We start from the raw sequence: 6388 nt of genomic DNA, 5'->3' as shown, positions 1-6388 counted from the left end.
TCTTTTGCACCACAGCTGTTAAGTGAATCTTTGCAATGGTTAAATTAGTAACGTGGCTGTTAAGTGAATCCGGCTTCCCCCACTGACTTTGCTTGTCAGAAGGTCGCAAAAGGGGATCACATGACACACACACACACCCCAGGACACAGCAAAGGTCATAAGTACGAGTCAGCAGCCAGGCCTCTGGGATTTTGATCACACGACCGTGGGGATGCTTTGCAACGGTCGTAAGCATTAAAAAAACAGTCCTAAGTCACTTTTTTCAGTGCTGTTGTAACTTTGAACACTCGCTATATGAACCGTTGTAAGCCGAGGACTACCTAAGTCATTTGTCTGCGCTGTTTACTAACCCATAGAGGAGCATACACATGCTTAATGACCTGTTGTGATTCCTGGCCAGCCAGTGCACCCGGCAGCTGAGTCTGAGGAATCAGATGAGGAGGAGGAGGGGCCTGGAGTGACATCAGAGTCAGAGGAAGGCTCTGAGGAGCTCCAAAACTTACAGTCGGACGAGGAGCCTTGCCCCTCTACTCGCACTCAGGCTGAGACACAGCTGTGCTGGGAGTCTGAGTTGGACAGGGATGAAGCACAGCTGGGAAATATCCAGGATGCACGAAAGCGCAGGCAAGAGAAGCGAGTAGGACAGAGGAATGCAATGGGGCGGCTCCAAAGGCAAAGGAGAAGGCATTAGGAAGCCACACCTTGGCTGAATAATAAAAGGGAAGGTGTGGGAGGTCCTGGTTGCCGAAGGCAACCATTCATGTTGAGGATCGAGGTTCTGTGGACTGTGTTTGTTTGCTTTGGACATTGCCTCGGGTCTGTGAGAATAAAAGAGGTTGGTTTTTTTTGTGGTTCCTGCCTGTTTCTTGGAAGAGGGGTTTCTCCTTGCGAGCATAACGAGGACCCACGTAGGCTGGGACAGAGCAGGACCATTCAAAGTTACAACAGTACTGGGAAAAAAAAGACTTAGGACCGTTTTCCACACTTACGGCCTTTGCTGTATCCGCATGCTCACGTCATCCAAATTCAGACGCTTGGCCGTAGACTCGTCACAATGTCCCAGGATCACGCAATCCCCTTTTGCTTGTCCCCTTCTGACAAGCAAAGTCACCGGGGGAGCCAGATTCACTTAACAACCGTGTTACTAACTGAACAACTGCAACGATTCACTTAACAAACGTGACAAGAAAGATCGTACAGTGGGACAAAACCGACTTAACACCTGTCTCATTTGTTTAATTTGGGGCCTCCGTTATAGTCGTAAGTCCAGGACTACCTGTAATCATTTAGAAATATTCTCCTTACTTGCAATGGTGGGAAGTAAGGTCTTAAAATGGGTCACTTAACAATCGTCTCGTTTAGCCGCAGAAATGTTGCGTTCAGTTATGGCATAGGTTGTGTTAACAGGGAATTGTGCAAGCCACTAAGGTTTATGTTGGAATTGGGGTGCAGTCTGTGATCCGATCTAATAACCGTTTTTTTCTCTCTCTCTCTCTGGTTTTTTCCCCCTCCTTTCTAGCCACCCAGATTGATCCGAACGAACTTCAAGATATTTTTCAAAGCACCTCGGCCAACATCTTCCGAATTAACGCCAATGGTTCGTAAGTCCAACATTTTTGGAAGGTTCATTTCCTGCGGTGTTTTGTGTGCAAATATTTAAAGAAAATATTGAGGTGGGGAGGGGGGGGAAGCAGAAGAAATAATTTCAAACGTAAGGAAATGTATACCGTATCGTATTTTTTTTTTAAAAGGAGTAAAAATAGTTTTGCCATATGGCTTGCTCAAGATGTACAGATCAACTCCGGATGTTGAACGTTCTTGTGTTTTGAGGGTATCGTCTGGGACACCACAGCTTTAGAAACAAGGAACAATCCAGATTTTTGCTCTTGGAAGTGTTGCACAATTGTCGTAAATTTGGGCAGGCAAAGAAGGGATGTGACGTTGTGCCTGTATTGAGTGGTGATTTTTACCTTCTCCCTTGCTTCAGTGGGACTTCTGGAAAGTAGCGTTGTTCATTTTGAAGTTGTCCTAAAGTTGTCCCCTTTCTGTCAAAAAAGCAAATTAGGTTTTGTTTTTTTCCTTCAAGACGTTTCGCTTCTCATCCAAGAAGCTTCTTCAGCTCTTCTTCGGAATCGTGGAGGATGGAATGATAGATATTCCTTGCAGTCATCTGGTGGTTTGTACTCTTTCTGAGAGTCATTGAGGCCACTTGGAGATTTACCAGGGCCAGCTGAGTAGTGCAAAAGGGAATGGAGCCTTTTTCAAACTGCTGAAAGGACTGTGTTGTAAGAAAACGGGAATGAAAGCCACAATTGAGAAGAGCCGCAACAGACAGAAAGTGCCTGTCAGAATCCGTTTATATCACATTCATAAATGTATGTTTAAAACATTATCTTCCCTCCCCCCCATGGATTCTGCCATCTCCCGAGGAAGGAGGAGCGGATGTGGATTCAGCCTGCCTTAGGTTATTTCAAAGACCAAGGGAAACCTTTTGAACTGGGGGAACAAAAGGGAGGGTTAGAGAAGAGGGCATCTGGCCTGTGTCTTCATTTAATTCTGTAGAGGAAGAAGACAATAACCATAAAGATTCGAAGTTCCTTTTTTCCCACGAAAGAGATGACACGAAGTAAAATGATGGGGGGCTCACCAAATGGGGTTGAGGGAAGGGGGGGGGGGTTGAACCGGGAACCCTTTAAAAAGTTTCAATTTGTAAAACAATGCTAAGTCCTGTCTTGTATTTCCACAACCAAGTATGTCCTAGTAAAAATTCCTTTTGGACTAGAACTGACTCCCAAGAGTTTTTGTTTTCCTAAGACGTGGTTTGGGGTGGGTCCTGACAGTGCCACCTCAGCAAAGAAACTGAAGGAACGGTGGATCCCCTGGTGAGCTGCTGCAAGAAGATCGCACAGACTGACTATAGACAATGGCACGACAAAGTAGCAACAATGGGGCATTGGAAGATCTGCAAGAAATAACCTTTTGCATGCAAGCCACAACTGTTGGGACCATAAAATAGAAAAAGTCATAGAAAATGAAGAAGTTAAAGTGCCTGGGGACTTTAGACTTCAAACAGACAGGCACCTGTCACATAACACCCCAGACTTATCTTCTTTTTTCCCCTCGTATATATATTTATTAATTTTTTATAGTCTCATATGCTTAATATTTTATCAGCAACATATTGTCTGGGTTCCAACATTTAACTTACTAATACGTGTTAAATTTCTTTCTCTCTAGCTCGTTTTTCTAGCCATTGATAAAAGGTATCCCGTGTTCTAAAGTATACCAAATCTTCTTTCTCTTTCATTTTCAATCTCAATTTATCCATTTCTGCACAATCTTTTTTTTTAAATTAAGTCTTCCTCCATTGGTAAATCTTCATTTTTCCCATGTTGAGCGAATGCAATTCTCGCTGCAGTTAATACATGTAATATTAGATATATACATTTTTTCATAGTTTCCTACAATTATGCCTAACAAACATAATTCTGGCTTAAAATCTATTATGGTTTTTTTTAGTCATTTTCTCTAACCATATGTGTATTCTTGACCAGAATCTTTTGGCTTTTGGGCATGTCCCCCAAAGATGGTAATAAGTGCCTGGTTTTTTCCAACAGTTGCTAGATATGTTTTTAAACTTACCAATTGTGTATAGGTAATATAAAGGTAAAGGTTCCCCCGCACATGTGTGCTAGTCGTTTCCAACTCTAGGGGCCGGTGCTCATCTCCGTTTCAAAGCCGAAGAGCCAGCGCTTGTCCGAGGACGTCTCCGTGGTCATGTGGCCGGCATGACTAGATGCCAAAGGCGCATGGAACGCTGTTACCTTCCCACCGTAGTGTTCCCTATTTTTCTACTTGCATTTTTACGTGCTTTCGAACTGCTAGGTTGGCAGAAGCTGGGATGAGTAATAGGCGCTCACTCTGTTACGCGGCACTCGGGATTCGACCCGCCAAACTGACGACCTTCTGATCGACAAGCTCAGCGTCCTAACCCACTGAGCCACCGCGTCCCTTTTTTGTGAATAGGACAGGCAAAAAATAAAATCCGGATAGTCGATGTGGTAGTTCCAGGAGACAGCAGAATAGAAGCAAAAAACTGGAGAAGATAACAAAATGCAAAATCCTGCAGATAGTCAGAACAATCAATCAGTGGAACTGCTTCTCTCCAGAAGTTGTGGATGCTCCAGCACTGGATGTTTTTTAAGAAGAGATTGGACAACCATTTGTCTGAAATGGTATAGGGTTTCCTGCCTGAGCAGGGGGTTGGACTAGAAGACCTCCAAGGTCCCTTCCAGCTTTGTTTATTCTGTGCACGAAAAATAGAACAACTGTGGCAAAAGCAGGCAAAGGTAGTATCAATAGTCATAGGCGCCTTGGGTGCAATCCCAAAACATCTGGAGCACCATTTGAACACCTTTGGCACTGACAAATTCACCCTCAGTCAATTGCAGAAGGCAGCTTTACTCGGATCAACTTACATTCAGCGACAATATCTGTAACACCATCAAACAGCCACATCTGGCTATCCCAGGCTCAACATCTGGCCAATTGCAAGACCAACCACAATAATAAGACCCAAAAAATAAAATACAAAAATTGTCCAGATAGTGGACAGGGCACCCCGAGACAGATTTCAACTCTTTTAGTGACTGTAACAAGACCTGAGCATGCAAAGTCTTATTGCGTTGAGATAACCCAGGAGTAAAGATAGTAAACAGTGGTTTATATTAAATGGTGGTTTATCTTACACTATCTATAATATATTGTGGGAAGAACCCAGAGAAAGAAATATTTTGGACAATATTAAAAAGGGAGAATATATTCCCCCCAAAGGAATAATGGAGAAGATCTTTAAAAAGGCAGAAACTCTGCCCCCCCCCCCAAGAACACTTGGCAAAAACCAGCTTTTAGAAATACAAATTCAATAATCCATTCAGGAAGGTTGGAGCCAGGAAGCTAGAAATTAGGAAGACAAAGACCCCTAAAATCTACATACCTTCACCCAAATTCTAAGGACAAGAGACATAATAGGATTAACCCACCAATACCAAAAGGGCACAATCAGACTCAGGTCAAAGTACATGATACAGGAAATACAAAGCCTCAAACAGGAGCAGGAAACAACCTCAAGATCCCCAGAAGGTATAAAAACGCACCACACCCTGCTCCATGTGGTCACTTTTTTTCCAGAGCGTTTCTGTCTGGCTCTCCTCTTCAATAAACTACAACCTTCTTTCTAAAGCAGTCTCCGTATTGTTTATTCCCGGCTTTGGACTGGACCCTGATGAAGATTTTTTTTCTTTCAGCAATACACTAGGACCAAAATACATGTATGTGCTAATACAGCAGGATCCAACACACAGCGGTTACAGCAGGAAAACAAGAAGAGAGAGAACAGGGCAGCAGACTTCCCTTCTATACAAAGGCTCTTAAAGAGACACAGACCCTGCTGGCTCTTAAAGGGACATAGACCCTGCTGAGTCATTCCCATCATTACATCATACATCTCACATAACATAAGCTGGTTAGCTATTAAATGATTAGCTTGATACTTCCACTAAAACTTTTCTTTCCCAGAAGAAGAATGATTGTGTGTGTGAGAGAGAGAGACTCAGTTTTGGACTTTAGAAAAAAAAATGAGAATTCCCAGTTAAACAGTAAATGTCTATGGAAATTATCTGTCTTCCAGGTCCGGGTTGTCCCCAAAGTGTTTTTTTTCATGAGGCAACTGGATTTTCTGGATTTTCTTTGAAGACATTTCGCTTCTCATCCAAGAAGCTTCTTCAGCTCCTCAGATGAAAAGCAAAATGTCTTCAAGGAAAAATAAGAGTCCAGTTGCCTTATGGAAAAAAGCGCCTTCGGGACAGTTAAACAGTTGTAACGTTGTGTTGTTATTGCTACCCGTGCAGTTCTGAACTTCAATCAAATCTTGTTTTAGGTCTGAGTTTTCACAGAAATTGTCTTGGTTTTTTTTTTTGTTTCTCCCCCTCCCCCCGACAGTGACATCTCTGGAAAGAAGTCTTAAAGCTCTTGGGACTGAAAGTGACACTCCGGAACTGCGCGACGGCCTGTGAGTCTCTTTGCAAACTCAAGATTGATTCACGTTGTGTGAAGTTGTGCTTCAATTCTGACAGTTAGAACAATTAACCAGAGGAACAACCTGCCTCCAGAAGCTGTGAATGCTCCAACACTGGACGCTTTTAAGAAGAGACTGGACACCCATTTGTTTGAAATAGTATAGGGTTTCCTGTCTGAGCAGGGGGTTGGACTAGATGCCCTCCAAGGCCCCTACCAACTTTGTTGTTGTTGTTGTTGTTGTTGTTGTTGTTGTTATTATTATTATTATTATTATTATTATTATTATTATTATTATTATTATTATTATCTT

At 42.8% G+C, this 6388-nt stretch overlaps 1 long non-coding RNA gene across 1 annotated transcript in view; it reads left to right on the top strand.

Annotated features, from left to right (window-relative positions):
- LOC310650676 overlaps positions 1-6070 on the top strand; it is a 33425-nt gene extending 27355 nt beyond the window's left edge. The window contains exons 2-3 of the long non-coding RNA XR_014494411.1: positions 1520-1597; positions 6001-6070. This is a non-coding gene — a long non-coding RNA (uncharacterized lncRNA). The remainder of the gene's footprint in view (positions 1-1519; positions 1598-6000) is intronic.
- The last annotated feature ends 318 nt before the right edge of the window (positions 6071-6388 follow it).

This window comes from Vipera ursinii (genome assembly GCF_947247035.1).
Source record: "Vipera ursinii genome assembly, contig: scaffold_244, whole genome shotgun sequence".
NCBI classification, from domain to species: Eukaryota; Metazoa; Chordata; class Lepidosauria; order Squamata; family Viperidae; genus Vipera; species Vipera ursinii.
The sequence above is the reverse complement of the archived record's forward strand: the minus strand, read 5'-3'. Positions and strand labels throughout refer to the sequence as shown.